Genomic DNA, 17,558 nt, shown 5'->3' with positions numbered 1-17,558 from the left:
TGGTTGATGCAACTCCAGACAATCACCACTTAGGCCCCTGAGCCTCCCAAATAAGAAAAAACTGATTCAGAGAGGCCTTGAATCCTGTGGGATAAAGGGTCACAGTTATAGTAGCACTGCTGGAAAGATAAGAGTCCAGCCCTTCACTACTGTATTCATCTGTTTGAGCTGCTATCACACAATATCACAACCTGGGTGGCTTATGAGCAACAGAAATTTTTGCTCACAGTTCTGGAGGCCGCAAGTCTGACATTTGGTGGCTGGTGAGGGCCTGCTTCTTGGTTAGTAGATGGCTGTCCTCTTGCTGTGTCCTCACATGGAGGAAGGGGCTCTCTTGGGGTCTTTTTTAGCAGGGCACTAATCCCATTTGTGAGGGCTCCACCCTCATGGCCTAATCACCTCCCAAGGGCCCCATCTCCTGATACCACCACTTTGGGGGTTAGGGTTCAAGCTATAAATTTGAAGAGGACACAAACATTCAGGCTCTAGCAACTAGGAACCATGTGGGCCCTCCAGCAAACACTCAGCAGGAAGCAACAGTAGAGAACAGACAACGCGTGTGGGAGCCTTATCTGAACAACCAGCTTTTTGAGGCACGGCCAGGTCTCCAACCGAGAAATGCGTTTTTGATCTTTTCTATTTCTTGGCCTTCTCTCCTAGCTACAATGTTCTCACAGGGGATCCATCTCTCTGGCTAAACACTAGAGAAAAGATAAAGCTTAAATGCTTTTGTTATTGAATAAAAATGAAAAATAGAATACCAATTAACTCAAAAACTTAGAAACAAAAGGAATAAAATAAATCTAAGGATGACAGAAAGGAAAAATGAAAGATGAGAGCAGAAACAAACAAATTAGAAAATGGAAAACCAATCGAATAGACGAGATAAATAAAAAAGCTGGCTCTTTTAAAGGTCACACACACACAAAAAAGAAAATACAAATAAAAAGCACTAGACTGTGAAAAGGAATACAAGCAACAGTACAATAAGAATCGTGTTGAGAGTATACTGTGTTTAAATTCATGTTCATAAAATATTAACCCAAATAAGACAGTGCAATTCACTAAAGAAGAGGTAGAAAAATCCAACTAGACAAAAAGTTGGGGAAGAAACTGGTAAAGAACTCTCCACCACTTTGACGAAACATATAGGCTCAGATGATTTGGGGCAGATTCTGTCAAACCTGAAGGTCAGAGATAACTTCTTCATGATTTAGTCGGTTCCAGAGTAGTAAAAAAGCTTGAAAGTGCCTCTATTAATTTTACAAATCTAACCCACACCTGATAACCAAATACTATGAAGAGGCAGAGAGACAGAAACAGAAACACTGAGGCTGACAACAAGAGCACTAGAGGCCAAACTTACTTAGGGACAGTGTACTAGGTTGAATCATTGAATATGGAGACCTCAAACCCACATCCACCCGGAACCTAGGAATGTGACCTTACTTGGAAATAGGGTCTTTGCTGATGCCACTACTGAGATGAGATCATACTGGGATTTAGGGTGGGCCCTAAATCCAATGACTGGTGTCCTAAGCAGAGGAGCGGACACACAGAGACACATTCGGAAGGATGAAGGCCACGTGAGGGTGGAGGCAGATGCAGCTGGAGGTCTGGAGCGACGCAGCAACATGGAGTGTCATGGATTCCTAGGAGTCCCTAGAAGCGGGAAGAGGCAAGGGAGATTCTTCCCTAGAGCTTTTGGAGGGAGCACAGTTCTTGTTTGACACCTTGATTTTGGATTTCTGGCCTCCAAACTGTTGAATTGGAAGAAAACAACGTTCTGTAGTTTTCAGCCATCCGATTTGTGGCCCTTTGCTATGGCTATTCATCAGGAGATGAACACAGATGGGGATTCGAGTATTTTTCTATTTCATTAGTTATTTCGGGAGTTTTGTAAGCAAAGAGAACGCATTTACCATCTGGGAAACAAATGAATACAAAAGTCCTGGCACTGCTGCCTATTGCATCTCCCCAGGTAGCTTCCAGCCCACCTGGAGGACGGCCTCAGCAACAGGTTCATCCCCGGCACCATGGGGACTATGCTGAGAGTACAGAGAGGCCCAATGCTGTGTGGCCCACGTATTTAAAAGCTTTAAGTCAAGCTAACAAAGTGTGTTTAAAAACTGTTATGCTTCTACTGGATAAATTTATTTCCTAACTACCTGGGATGCTAACTTTGGATTTTGAATTCTCCCAGGTTCCTTGCCATTCTGAGATACTATCTGGGGGTGTAAAGATGGTTGAACACCCTTTCTGCATGACTCCAAGCTCTGTCTACATCCTGATGGGCCTTGTGAGAATGGTGTGGACACTCCAGTGCACATATCCAGGCTTCGCCCACACTCCACACAGTCAGTCATCCTTAGTCACCTCTCAGGCCTCTCCTTCCGTGAGGTCACCCCCTGCGATAATGGATGTAGGAAAGAAGCCCACACAGGTCCTGGGTGCAGGCGAGGTCCATTTAGGTAGAGAATTCTGGGGTCCTGGGTATTCAGAATATGGTCTAGAAGGCAGGGGATGCTGGGCCCAGGCAGCTAGGACCTTAGAATTCCCAACCCAAACAGGCCTGGGTATACCTTCAGGGCCTCTCTCCCTGGCCCTGTGGTCTCCTCACCTGCTGGGGAAGTGTGGCCAAAAGCGGGACAGAGTGGGGCCCTACAAGGCACAGGCAGAGCCCACCCTTGCTTGGGTCTAAGGGTCGTGCTGCTAAGCACTTTGTCATATTGCAATGAAAGATTCAAGTCTCCAGCACAATAAGACATATGGATACTTTATTAATAGTCTTGTGGGACATCAGAGAAAGAAACCACAGTATAAACCACAGCAGACACCATTAGATGGTGCCAGTCCTGTCCCCCAGGTTCTTTTCCTCTCTTGCTTCAAAGAGCCTTTTAAAAAATAAGATTTCTTTACCAAGAACAATCTAGCTTTAATCTTTCTCTGCCAGCAAAACAAAAGCCAAATAATTATCTCTCAATCCACAAGTATGAGTGGGTGGGTGGGATGAATTAACCCCTCCCATCCCTCTAACCAGCAAGTCACACTATTTACCTAAGAAGACACATGGGGATAGAGACACAACAGGTGAATTTTGCTGCTAAAAATAAAACAAAACTTTCCCCCTTCCTATTTGGAATCATTAAATAAAACAGAAAATGGAATAGAACAGTATATATAAAAGAATAATATAGCATGACTGAGTGTAGCTTAATTCTACAAATCACAAAAGCGACAATGGTGTGATAGTAGAAAATTTAGGGAGTCATCATATTCACAGGTCAGAGAAGAAAACCCTATCAGCTAAGAGAATTCACATTTCTCCAGTACTCACATTAAATGGAGAGAGACAGAAGCTTAACATGAAACATGGTAAATCAAGGGTCTACACAGTAACTAATTGGCCAAATGAGAGAGGCATTTTTGGTAAACTAGGATAAGACAAGACTGCCTGGTATTCCAAATCAATACATGCTTAAATTCTGGAAGTTCAAGCCCAGGTGGGGCGTACTGTGAGCCTGGATTGAATCTGACCATCAGATATTCTGTATTTGACTTGCCTGATGAAATATTTGATTTTCAACATTTAAAAGAATTTTAGACTTCACATTAAAAAGTGATCTTTGGTATCTTTTCTTAAAGAATCTGGCCATTTGTCAGCACTAGGCCTCATTCCCAAATGGCAGAAATTGGCAGGAGCTGAGGAAGAACTGCCCCCTTTAGAGAAGATCTGGCTCAATTCACTCACTTATGTTACTTGCCTGGGCCCCATGGGCATCTGAATTCCTTAACCCATGCAATAAGACAAGAAACAGAAAAAGAGGTATGGCTATTGAAAAGAGGACAAAATTATCATTATTAGTTTTGAATGATGTGATGGCCCACTTGTAATATCCAGAAGAATCAACTGAAAAACTATTACAATGAATAAGAGTTCTGTAAGAGGGTCGGCTGCAAAATCCATAAAACTCATCCCAGAATGACGAGGGGTTGGAGGAGAGAAGAGTGTTTAGTCATAATTTGTAAGGACAACAATTAACTCTGGATTAACTGGGCAAGAAATGTGCAGCATATATAGACTCAAGCTACCAAATGCTACTTAGGAACATGAAAAATGACTTCAACACAAGTAAAAACACGCCATTTTCCTAATTTTGTAAGGATGACAATTATCACCAAAAGAACAGAAATGTAATGTAATTTCAACAAAAACTGAAGCATAACTTTTTGGGGGAAATTTGACCAGAAGAGTCTTAAATGTTCATCTGGAAGAATCAAAGCTTGAGAGTAGCTGGCTGGCCAATAAAAAGTTCAAACAGCATCATCATAGGGAGGCACCTGCCCAACAAATTACTAAAATTTATTATGAAGTGATAACTGAACTTAAGAGATGTTATTACAGGAACAATCAACATAACAACAGAAATGAGAGCACAGAAACACATCCAAGAGTAAACTGTTATGAACAGAGTATGACAAAGGTGCTAATTCCAATCAGCAGGCAAAGCAATATATATTTTTTTAAATGGTGTTAGGCAACTCACTAACCATTTTCTTTTAAAGTTAGCCTCATACTTCAGATCATAGACATAAGTTTTGGATGCAACAGAGATTTAAATGTTAAAAAAAGAAAAGAATACCAGAAGAAAATTTAGGTGGATTTACACACTCTCAAAGAAAAAAGACATTTTTAAACTGAAAGATTTGACAACATACATAATTTAAAAAATCTGAAAGGCAAAAGCACAGGAAAAGAGACAGAAGACACAGTTAGAGAAAGATGTGTAATACGTATGACATTTATTAAAAACTCACCAGATAGAATTCTTACAAATACATAACAGAAAGAACAGTGGATAAAGGGGCAAATGACACTAGTAGGCAATTCACATATGCACACATGCAGAACAAGAATGCACACTGAAAAACAAATGGCCAAGAAACATAGGAAAAGATTTAACCTCAACAGTAATTGAAGAAATACCAACTATAATAGCGAAATGGCATTCGAACTCAGTGTATTGATGAGAAAGGCACAATTCTCCGTGAGGGTGTGGGGAAATAGGCTCTCCTATCGCCCGCTAATGTGACTATAAACTGATAAAAAAAAAACCTTTTTGGAGAAGCACGCAGCTGTGTATATTAAAAAGTGAAAATGTGTTCCTTTTGACAAGGAATTCCCACTTACCAAAATTTGTCCTGGAAAACATTATCATGGATATGCACAAAGGGTTAAGATCAAGGTAACTTATTTTATCATGGCTTCTAATAGGGAGGAACGGGAAGGGGAAGGGTCAAACAGTTCAGAACTGATTTAATAAAGGGCAGGGCTGATGCAGTGTATGAAGGTGCAAGTCCGCATCCGTTCAGATTAGTCAGTGTCTGTAATGCTCTTTCGATGAATATTTTAGATGTCACTCACACAAGGAAATACTCCGTATCACTCAAATAATGGTGCACATATATCATATTGAAAAACTATAAATGCCAGGCAAAAAACCTACAGAATACCATATATAGGAAGATTTCATTTTAAATGAAATGAAATATGGATGTAAGTAAAGACAGAAAAAGTCTAGGATACATCAAAATGCTAGAACAAAATGCTATGTCTCTGACTAATAAAATGAGATTTTTTTCCCCTCTACCCTTATTTTCTAATAGTTGTACAAGATTGTTCTTTACCAGTAGTTTGTTGTTGTTTTTTTTAACGTGATAGTCAACACTGGTAGAGGCTATTCCTGGGTCAAGGAAGGTAATGTCTGGGAAGTGTCCATGGCCAGTATCAGGGTGTGGGTGGCATGATAAGTGGTTGCCTCCTTTCCAGAGACGGAGATTCATGTGTAACAGGAAATATGTACAGAAAAAACACCTGAGTAATGGAGTTACAGTTTTCATTTTCTTTTCTACATTTTTCTCTATAATCCAAATTTGATGACATTATGTTACGACTATAACCAGGGGACAAAACACAATATAACTAATACATATTATAAAAGGCTACCATGGCTATAAATCCCACCAGGACCTGGCCCTGCCACTCCCGTGTCTACCCCGCAACCCCAGGCAGCTGTGCTCCAGTGCTGGACTCTGCTGCTTCCTTCTTCCCACCTCTACTTCCACTTTCTCTACTGTGGAAGAGCCTTTCCATGTTTAGCATAAAGTACAGATATCTTTTTGACACTGTAGTATGAAAAGATTTATTAGGCAATCTCTTCAAAGATTTAAGCAAAAAACACTATAAAAAGAAAGGATCCAACCATTTCACTACACTAAGAATTTGTATTCATCAAGAGATACCTTAAGGAAGGTAAAAAGAAGTACAGGAAACAAAGGTTTAGCATTAAGAACACATCAAGTACTCCCGTAAAGAGAACTGCACAAACGTGTGGAAAAATGGACAGAATACATGGACAGACACTTCTCAGAAGAAAGGAGACGTGTCCAGCCAATCACATCATCGGTAAAAAAATGCAAATCAGCCCCTTGACCTCATCAAAGGGCTATTTCATGCATGATCAGCAAAAATAAAGAGTCTGCCAATACTAGGTGTTGTAGAGGGTATGGATCCATCAGTTACACACAATGATGATGCAAATGTAAATTGTTTGGCTTTGCACCCTAAAGTTGAATATCCATATACTGTCTAGCTCAACAATTTCACTCCTAAGCATGTGCCCAAGAGAAATGTTTGCACATGTCCAAGATTAGGCACAGAGTGCTCATAAAAGTAATGTTCATGATACCAAGAGTCTGTGAACAATTCTAACGACTGGTGATGAGAGGCATAAACTGTTGTTGAATAAACTGTTCATATACTGAATATTGTAGAGTAGTCATAACAAATGAATGACAGCAACATGCACCAAGAGGATGGACCTCACCTATCAAATCTGACAAAATTACATACGATACGACATGACATCTTGTTTTATAAAGGTAAGAATAACATATATACATACACATACACACATGCTTTTGGGAATACCTATAATGCATATAAGAAGAAATGAGTCTAGATAAAAAAGAAAGCATGAGAATATTGCACACAGTCAGGATGAAGGTTGACTTTGGCTTGGGAGAACCACGGATACAGGGCAGGGAGTGGATCCATAGGGTTAGCAAAGGCTATGATCTTATCGCCAAGGTTCTAGCTTTTTTTCAAGGGGAGGTGGTAGCTTCATAAGCACTTTCTGCCTTATCAAAAATTAAATGAATAAAAGCAGGCCACGCATAGATCAATGGTGAGCCTGTTCACAACCCAGGGTCACAAGAACTCCAATTCTGCACACCAGCAGTCCAATTTAAAAAAGAAAACCTATGTCCAACAAAAGCTTGCATAGGAGAAGGCAAACAACATTATTAATTAGAGGAAACAGCTTGAATCTGGACAACAGACTGAAGATTCAGGGTGAAGGGACAGGTCCAAGATTTGGAGCACCCGCTGAAAGCCACATTATAAAGATACCTCCTAAACTGCTCTAAGGAGTGAGGGAAACCGACCTACCTGGAGAATGTCTATTCTTTTAGAAAATTTCTCTCCCATTTCTGACACCTTCTGTGGGTAGCAATAAGATCTGAATGACTGAGGCCGGGGGTTCCTTGGTTTTTCAAGACAACCAAACTCTGTCATCTGCTTGAAGGAAACTTCGTCTCATGCTCTCTTACTCCTACAGGGCATTAAATGTGAAATAAGGCCTTGCTTGGCAATTTGCCGCGAAGTATACTTTTACAACTTCTGTAACCTATGCTCACAGCACTGCCCAGCTCTGTAAAGCGTATCACTGTGCTTTGAAGGTGTGGCCATTTCCAAGCAATGAGTGTTTGTTTTTTGATATATATATACATGATACTTATATTCCTCTAATTCCATTATTACTGGCTCAAAAGCAGACTGTTCTTTCTGGACTCTTTAAGCCCTGGAAAAAACAACCCGTAGCTCCAATCAAGGGGCTGTTCTGGCGCACGGTAGGCACTTCACGAATGTTTGTTGAGTAAATGAGCATTTGCTTTCCAAATAAAAATTTTAAAGACCCCAAATTTCAAGAGAAAACATTTGTTGAGGGAAGCATCCTTCCTACAGATTGTATTTATTCAGCAAAGATTATCTAAAAAGTATAAATGCATTTATGGGTGTATGTCAAAAGAATAGTTGGAATTTGGGACTCTGGAAATTAAGGGCAGAGAAGGTTGTTCTATGTGAGATCAGCTGCTGTGACAAGAACATACCTTCAAAGTATATTCAGAACCCAGGGAGTCAGAAAATCACACACACACACTCACATTTAGCAATAGTGGACTACTGAGATGTTAGAGTAAGACAAAGCCCTCCTACATTAATTACCCTTTTGTCAAGGTGATAGCCAAATTCTCCAAATCACTTTGATGCGTACATTGAATTTGTTCACCGACAGCAGCAGGAAATATGAAAGAAATACTAAAGACCTTTCCTGTAAGGTTTGCAGTCTGAAGCAGTTAGCAAGAGATTATCTGTAGCAAGAAGGAAACGTCAGTCTTCCTTTCCACTAAGGGTATATGATCTGAAAGGGCGAAACTATCACACCTTTTCAGAAGATCTTAAGTCCACACATTAAAAAACAAACCCATGTTCATATTTTCCCAGTTGAAATTGTTTACATTTAAATGTTCTGGGCCACCCCTGTCCTCATCACTGCTCTCTCACTAGCCCCACCTGCCAAATGACTTTTTTTTCCCCCATCTAAGCACATACGTGTTCATTTCCCCCTAAATTAACTTGCTTGCTGGGTTGCTGGTTTCCAAGTGTTAAGTCATTTCACGTGCACAGGATCTGTTGGCACAGCCCATCAGCGAAGCTCTTGAGATCAGTCATGCTGGTGGCCCGGCCTGACTTGTATTCACTGAAATATGAAGGCACCTGGGGCATAAACAGACTTCTACAGTGTGGTGGCTGCCCCGGATGGGGTGGGGGCAGGCACGTTAAAGGTGCTTCATTTTCCCTTTGCTACCAACCTATGCTTTTCCTATCCCCACTGCTTTCCTTCCTTCAGTAAAAATAAAGCATGCACTGAGCATTTGGGATCAACATACCAGCATTAGATGCAATGACCTCAGCATCTCTTCAGGCATGTCCCCTCTGTCCGTGTTTGCACCCAAACACAAAGCAACAGATGGCGATGGGTGGGGAAGTGCTCTGGTTCACAGAAGGCTTTGTGCCAAATCACAATTAAAATGGGTTGGCCAGTTCCCACCCCCACCACTAAATTAACTATTTCTTCTTAAACATCTTCGAGGTATAATTTACATACAATAAATGGCACACATTAAAGTGCACGCTTTGATGATTACAGGCATATTATGTTTTGAAAACCAGCATGCAGGATTCTGGACATTTCTATAAGCTCCAATGAGTTTCCTTGGGGTATGGCCAGTTATTACCTTCCACTGGGAAGCCTTTTTGGGAATTTGACCTCTCCTAGAAGCCTAGGGCTCACTATGGAGTCACTGATAGGGTTTAAGAAATCAATAGCACTCCCCCCAAAATCCACCTCTTCCGCAGTGGGGTAAAAATCCCTCAGACCAACAAGATACTTGAGACTTCCAGTCTGACTCACCCTCAGTCCTGGGGCGCAGACTCAGGCTCTGATACGAGACAGTCAATCTGTCCTCCGTTTGTTTATAATGAGTCATGCTGGAAATCAGGCAGCTACTTTTTCTCTCCCGTGTCATGGTTAGGCAAGAATCGGAGGCAGATACACCCCCATTCACAGGCGCGGTCATCTTTAAAGTGTCCGGTGACTCCGCGGCTGGGTAAGGACCTGTGACTCAATGGGGTCCCCTACCGGTGGAGACGAGGAGTGCCACATCTTGGAGCTGAAGTCCGCCTTTTCTCCCCACACTTCAAGGACAGGTCTTTAGCAAGTTACAGATTTGCAAGAGGAATTGAAAGGAGCAGCTGAGTTTTCTGTGCATGCATCCTGTCCACCCTCTCCCAATTGTTAGTGACACAGTGGAGCGTGAGTCACAACTTTCAGTCTGGGCCTATGCCGGAGCAATTAACCACATAATTGCATCAATGATTAACCTTCCCCAGCTGCAACCCACCCCCGCCCCCATGGCAGAGCTCTAGGCCTGGGGCCAACAGTGCTCACTCCTCTGAACTGAGAAGGCCCCGGTTTCAAAAGCCCAAGCTTAGATTCTTTTAGCCAAAGACTTCTTGGCCCCAATTTAAAATTCCTACACACAAGTCCTGATGGGAGAATGGGGGTGTTTCAAGTAGAATTAATGTCACGGGCAAGTCAATATAGAATAGATTTATCTTCTGTTTCATGTATTGCGGCAAAGTACTCTGTTTTGAGAACAGATCACCATAGCAACTCAGCCGCCCCTGTTACAGTAAGCTCAGTAGGATGAAAATAACAATGCTTACCAAGTTTTAGGATTGGCTAGTGAGAGCTGCTCAACTTCGACTTTCAGTTTCCAGACATTAGCCAGCACGATTTTGGTCTCATAAATCACTGCAAAGGATGCTTTAAATAATAATACTATACAGCCAGGCTACAAACACATGCGCTCTGGGCCCTTGCCCCAGCCAGCTTAGACACAAGCAGGCCTCTCTGCCAAACAGCAGAATTTTTTTGTTCAAATAGAAGGCTTCAGAAAAGGGCTCGTTGTTATTTATTGTGGCTTGCCAAGTTGGGGTATGTGGTTCTTTAGATGCTGGTTTTTAAGAAGAGGTCAATCGACACAAAAACAGGTTTCTGTAGGTACGAAGGAAGAAAAGCCAAGCTATTCTTGTTTTTCCCCACTCCCCTGACTCCCCATACGAGCTTTTAGTTCCTTTAATTCTGTTCTCTCTTTCCCTAGCATCTTCCTTTTCTCACTCCACTCTGCTCCTTCCTCAGACCAAAACCACCTTTGACACTTGCCCATTCTTTTTTCTTCATGGACGCTGTCTCATGACTTCCGCAGCCGCTCAGGCTGGTGTGTGTCTGCAGACGTCATCCAGGATGACCTTCTGCAGCAGCTTCTGCACTGGCTTCTGCACTGTTGCATCCTGAGGCCACCGGCGTTCATATTGCTCAACTCCTAACCCTGTGGGCCACTCCCTTGAAATTCTCTCCTGCTTTTGATTCTGATGGCTGTGTGATTCAGAATCTTCTTCCAATAGTCTGCCTCCTCTATCTTCTCACCTCCTAAATTTAGGCTTTTCCAAAGTTGTTTCCTATTTCTTTGCTTCTACCATTTATCTGATGTGTTTAACTCTCACTTCAGTGCAGATGCCTACAGCATCTTAAATTGAGACCGTCTGCCTATTGGCTCTCTCCAAATCAACTCCATTGAAACTGAATTTAATCTTCTTCCCAAACACAGTCAGGTCCTTCTCCAGACTCTGTTTTGTTTAGTAGCATCATCATTTCCTGAGCCTATGCTCAAAGGCTAGGTCTGATTTAGACTCCTCCTGGGCATATACTCTTTGTCACATTCCACAGACTGTCCTTTGATGCTTCTTTAATTTGTGTCCTTTCCATTTCCAAAGCTATAATTAGTTATGGTGGCATTACCTGGTACTTTAAGATTGTTACAACAGCTTCCAAAATGGTCTTTCCACCTCCAGTCCTTCCTTCTAGGTATAGTGGAAAGAAAGCAGGCTTTGGAGTTGGCACATCTCTGCCATTTACTTCCAATGTGACTTTACTTTCTTGATTTCTCAGGGTCTTAGTCTCCTTGCCTGTCAAGTAGGTGTAATCCCTGTATCAGGTGTGAGGATTTAGCATGGTAACCTACATACAATACCTGGCACATTGTAATTGATCAATTAACATTAGATCTTTTCATTTCAGACTCACTTCCCCTAGACTGACATTTTAAAACAGGCTTCTTGATCACACCCTTCCCTTGCTTAAACATTCACTTTTCTGCCAAAATAATAACAAACTCCTTAAGCTTACCTGTTAAGAAACTCCTAAAATAATGGCCCCAGGGCTTTGCTCCAACTCTACTGTTCACAACTCTTTATTTAAACACCAACCGCTCTGTTTCTTATTTCTTTGCTAACACTCTGGACTTGGTCTGAAGTGCACTGCCTGATCTCTGATGAAATCCTAGCCATTTATTAAGACTCCTCTTGAATTCTACCTTCTCTGTGAGGCCATTCCTGATGCCTACAACTGGATGGTATCTTTCTCTGCCCTCCAGAGCACTTACACCTCTCTTGTGGCATTTTCCTTACTCTACTTGCTCAGCATTCTGTGTTTCACTTCTCTTCACTGCAAGACGAATGCTCTGTGACGGCCTGGACTGTTACACCATCAGACCCAGAGAGAGTCCTCTGCCTTACTCAGTAAATACCTTATGCCCAAAATAGACCTGCCTAGTCTTGCTTCCCTAACCTACTAAACTATCTTCTTTCATCTAAGCTTCTGTTGGGTGTCACTCTTCCCAGATATAAAGTTGCCCGGGGAAGCAAATCTCTTACTCCATGAAGGGCATTCTCTCATTTACACCAAAGTCTGGGGCTTGTAATTACAAGAAAAATGTCCCCACATATCACCATCTTAAATATACTGTGCCACCGTTTCATTAGACCTGGTTTATTCACTATTTTGGTGAATCCCAGGAACAAGTTGATTTTGTTTACCTGTCTCCCAGGCTTTCAGGGAGTGGTGTTCTTTTGATGTAGAAAGAAATATCTTCGTCATGCAAATGGACCCTTCAGAATATCTAAAATTACTCTTTTCTTTTTCATTCATGAATCAGTCTCTTTAACACAGTCAATGGCTACACAGAAAAACCTTGGATTAAATATTTGGTTGAGTGTTTACAATGTAATACTTACTCGTTTGTAATCAGATGAGAAACAGGGTCCACTGAGCCAGCATTTTAAAATGAGTACTATAGTTCTTAATATCTGATCAATTTAGTTTTAATATTAACATCTTAGTATCAAAGCACAATTCTTGAATATATATGTATTTATGTGCATATTTAAATTATCCATCTTCTAGTTTACAAGTTTTAGGTTGAAGGAGACTGCAAATATGCTTTAATCATTATATGGGTGATCATGTTGACAAAACCATTTGCAAGTATAATTTTCAGAAAGTTAAAAAGCAAGACTCTCACACAAATAGGAAGAAAACCAGAAGTCTTAGATTTTGTTAGATGCAATTAATAGAGAAACCAGGGAGCTGTTAACACTGATTCAAAAGAAAATTCAAGGACCCAGAGAGTTATAGGTGGTTGAAGGATTGCAGAAATAGATTTGCTAACAAATGCAGACCTGGTTAACGTCCCACTGGGCAATAACCTTTGCAATGCTAACTGGAAAAGATCACTTGTACTGCTGTCAGGGTTTTCTACAAGTTAACCTCTATTCTTATAAACCTGCAAAATAGCCTTCCTGGTCAGACAAAGGTACACAGACCTGAAACATTGGGAAATCCCCAGGCAGCATAGGCTGCTAGATAACATCTAGCTCCACACAGAAAGGGTACTCAGGATTTTCTCTGACCTGTTCCCATTTTGCATACTTGCTCTTGACCATATTAACTAAGAGAGGCATGAAAACAAATCAGTTTGCTTTTTCTGTGACCTATTTATAATTAGATATATAAAAGTGGACACAAAAAATCTCCCATTGGCACACCTCCCCTCTCCACCACTCGCCCCCCATGTTTCATCTTGGGCTCCCAGTCAGATGGCTTGGGTTCAAACCATGGTTCCATCATTCACTACTGGGTGATCTTGGGCAAATATTTAGCCTCTCTCTACTTCCGCTTCACCATCATAAAAGAGGATTTTAAATGATCGTACCTTTATGGCCTTGCTACGAGGATTAAATAAGATCATGCACAAGTGCCCAGGAAATGTGAGTTGTATTATTAGTACTAGGAAAAGGTTAATTATTTTACCAGAGTCTTTATGCCAGACATGAAACATTTTGAGAAATAACCTGTCTTAAGTCTTGTTAAAAAGGGATTGGCTCTACATTTTAAAGCAGAAGAAAACTAATTAAATCATTGAAATGAGCCAATGAGTAAACTAATAATTAAACTTGTTTAAGAGATTATAATAAATTCTAGATGGTCAAAAGGATAATTCACTTCAACTTTGATGTTAAAGGAACAAAAATGTATGAGTCAGGGGTGGCAGAAAATTAATCTCTGTTGAGTTAAGGTGTCCCAGGCAGTGTGTTCACACGTCAACAAATGAGTATTTTCAGAAAGAGAATAACTTCCCCCCATTCTTAAGGAGCCATGTTAAAAATGAAAAGCAAACAGAACCAAGATGGCAGTGTGAATAGAGCAGTGGAAATCTCTTCCCAAAACCATATATATTTTTGAAAATACAACAAATACAACTATTCCTAAATGAGAGACCAGAAGACACAGGACAACAGCCAGACTACATCCATACCTGCGAGAACCCAGCGTCTCACGAAGGGGGTAAGATACAAGCCGCGGCCCAGTGGGACCTGAGCGCCCCTCCCCCCAGCTCCTGGCGGGAAGAGAGGAGTCGGAGTGGGGAGGGAGAGGGAGCTCAGGGCTGCCAAACACCCAGCCCTAGCCACCTGCACCAGACTGCAGACACACAGTGTGTGTGTGGGGTGCTGGAAACTAGGGAAACAGGACAGTAGGACCAGTGAGCAGGTCCCGCAGCCGGTGCACCCAGGACAAAGAAAAGTGAGTGCTTTTTGAAAGTCTTAAAGGGACAGGGACCCCACAGCTGGACCGAAGTGTCCCGGGACACTTAGAATCCCAGGGAACTCCAGGTGCCCAAACCCATGGATGGCAGCGCAGCTTGGAGGCACCTCACGGCAATAAACAGCCTCCTACCTGTTCCCCATCCAACACGGCTCCACCATATTGGAGCCTGACACAGGCCACACCCACAGCAACTGCAGAGCTCCACAGTGGCCAGGAAAGAATTAGAAACCCCGCCTGCACACAGCTACGCAGCACAAGCCGCTATGGGTTGCTGTTCTCCCAGGAGAGGAAGGCCACAAACCAGCAAGAAGGGACTTTCTCTTAGCCAACACACGTGCCAGCTCCCCACAAATACCTCTATCACCATGAAAAGGCAGAAGAATTTGATACAGACCAAGATCACAGAGGTAAACCCTGAGAAGGAGATAGACCTAACCAATCTCCCTGAAAAAGAGTTAAAAATAAAGCTCATAACCATGCTGATGGCCATGCAGAGAAATATGCAAGAGCTAAGGGATGATGTCCAGAAGGAGATTGCAGCAATGAAACAATCTCTGGAAGGATTTATAAGCAGAATGGATAAGATGCAAGAGGCCATTGATGGAATAGAAACCAGAGAACAGGAACGCATAGAAGCTGACGCAGAGAAGGATAAAAGGATCTCCAGGAATGAAACAATATTAAGAGAACTGTATGACCAATCCAAATGGAACAATATTCACATTATAGGGGTACCAGAAGAAGAAGAAGAGAGAAAAAGGGATAGAAAGTGTATTTGAAGAAATAATTGCTGAGAACTTCCCCAAACTGGGGAAGGAAATAATTGATCAGATTACAGAAGTACACAGAACCCCCAACAGAAGGGACCCAAGGAGGACAACACCAAGACACATAATAATTTAAATGACAAATATCAAGGACAAGGACAGAGTTTTAAAGGCAGCTAGAGAGAGGAAAAAGGTCACCTACAAAGGAAAACCTATCAGGCTATCATCAGACTTCTCAACAGAAACCTTACAGGCCAGAAGAGAATGGCATGATATATTTAATGCAATGAAAGGGAAGGGCCTTGAACCAAGAATACTGTATCCAGCACGATTATCATTTAAATATGAAGGAGGGATTAAACAATTCCCAGATAAGCAAAAGTTGAGGGAATTTGCCTCCCACAAACCACCTCTACAGGGTATTTTAGAGGGACTGCTCTAGATGGGAGCACTCCTAAGACTAAATAGATGTCACCAGAGAAAATAAAATCACAGCAAAGAAAGCAGACCAACCAAATACTGACTAAAGGCAAAAAATAAAATCAACTACCCACAAAAGCAGTTAAAGGAAACACAAAAGAGCACAGAATAAAACAACCAACATATAAAGAATGGAGGAGGAGGAATAAGAAGGGAGAAAAATAAAGAAGCACCAGACAGTGTTTAAAATAGCTCAATAAGCGAGTTAAGTTAGACAGTAAGATACTAAAGAAGATAGCCTTGAACCTTCAGTAACCACGAATCTAAAGTCTGCAATGGCCATAAGTACATATCTTTCAGTAGTCACCCTAAATGTAAATGGACTGAATGCACCAATCAAAAGACACAGACTAATAGAATGGATAAAAAAGCAAGGCCCATCTATATGCTGCTTACAAGAGGCTCACCTCAAACCCAAAGATATGCACAGACTTAAAGTCAAGGGATGGAAAAAGATATTTCATGCAAACAACAGGGAGAAAAAAAGCAGGTGTTGCAGTAGTATCAGACAAAATAGACCTCAAAACAAATAAAGTAACAAAAGATAAAGGACATTACATAATGATAAAGGGCTCAGTCCCACAAGAGGATATAACCATTATAAATATATATGCACCCAACACAGGAGCACCAACATATGTGAAACAAATACTAATAGAACTAAAGGAGGAAAGAGAATGCAATGCATTCATTTTAGGAGACTTCAACACGCCACTCACTCCAAAGGATAGATCCACTGGACAGAAAATAAGTAAGGACACAGAGGCACTGAACAACACACTAGAACAGATGGACCTAATAGACATCTATAGAACTCTACATCCCAAAGCCACTATTTACAATAGCTAAGAAATGGAAGCAACCTAAGTGTCCATCAGTAGATGAATGGATAAAGAAGATGTGGTACATATACACAATGGAATATTATTCAGCCATAAGAAGAAAACAAATCCTACCATTTGCAACAACGTGGATGGAACTAGAGGGTATAAATAAGCCAGGTGGAGAAAGACAAACACCAAATGATTTCACTCATATGTGGAGTATAGGAACAAAGAAAGACTCAAGGAACAAAACAACAGCAGAATCACAGAACCTAAGAATGGACTAACAGTTACCAAAGGGAAAGGGACTGGGGAGAATGGGAGGGAAGGGAGGGATAAGGGTGGGTAAAAAGAAAGGCGGTATTACGATTAGCATGTATAATTGTGGGGGGCATGGGGAAGGCTGTGCAACACAGAGAAGACAAGTAGTGATTCTACAACATCTTACTATGCTGATGGACAGTGACTGTAATGGGATATGTGGGGGGGACTTGGTGAAGGGGGGACCGTAGTAAACATAACATTCTTCATGTAATTGTAGATTAATGACAACAAAAAAAAAAAAAAAAAAAAAAACAACAACAAGAAAAAATGCTGAGGCCCTAGAAAGTGGGTTTAGCAAGCAAGTCCAATGCAAAAGCAGTGGTTCAAAGACCAGTTCAGCTTTAGTCATTTATTCTGCACAACAGAAAGCAAATTAAATATTCTCTGAATTCTAAATGATATTTACCAGCATACTGGTAAATATAATGCCTTGGGAATATATGCCCTTTCACTACACATTGTTTTTTTACTTT

The 17,558-nt window shown here is 41.3% G+C and overlaps 1 protein-coding gene across 1 annotated transcript in view; it reads right to left on the bottom strand.

Annotated features, from left to right (window-relative positions):
- MRTFB (myocardin related transcription factor B) overlaps positions 1–9,773 on the bottom strand; it is a 276,493-nt gene extending 266,720 nt beyond the window's left edge. The window contains exon 1 of the mRNA XM_036992063.2: positions 9,597–9,773. The gene's annotated coding sequence lies outside the window, so the exon portion shown is untranslated. The remainder of the gene's footprint in view (positions 1–9,596) is intronic.
- Between the last annotated feature and the right edge of the window lie 7,785 nt (positions 9,774–17,558).

Source organism: Manis javanica, chromosome 10 (genome assembly GCF_040802235.1).
Source record: "Manis javanica isolate MJ-LG chromosome 10, MJ_LKY, whole genome shotgun sequence".
Lineage (NCBI taxonomy): Eukaryota > Metazoa > Chordata > Mammalia > Pholidota > Manidae > Manis > Manis javanica.
Note: the sequence above shows the minus strand (reverse complement) of the source record. Positions and strands in the feature narration are given on the sequence as shown.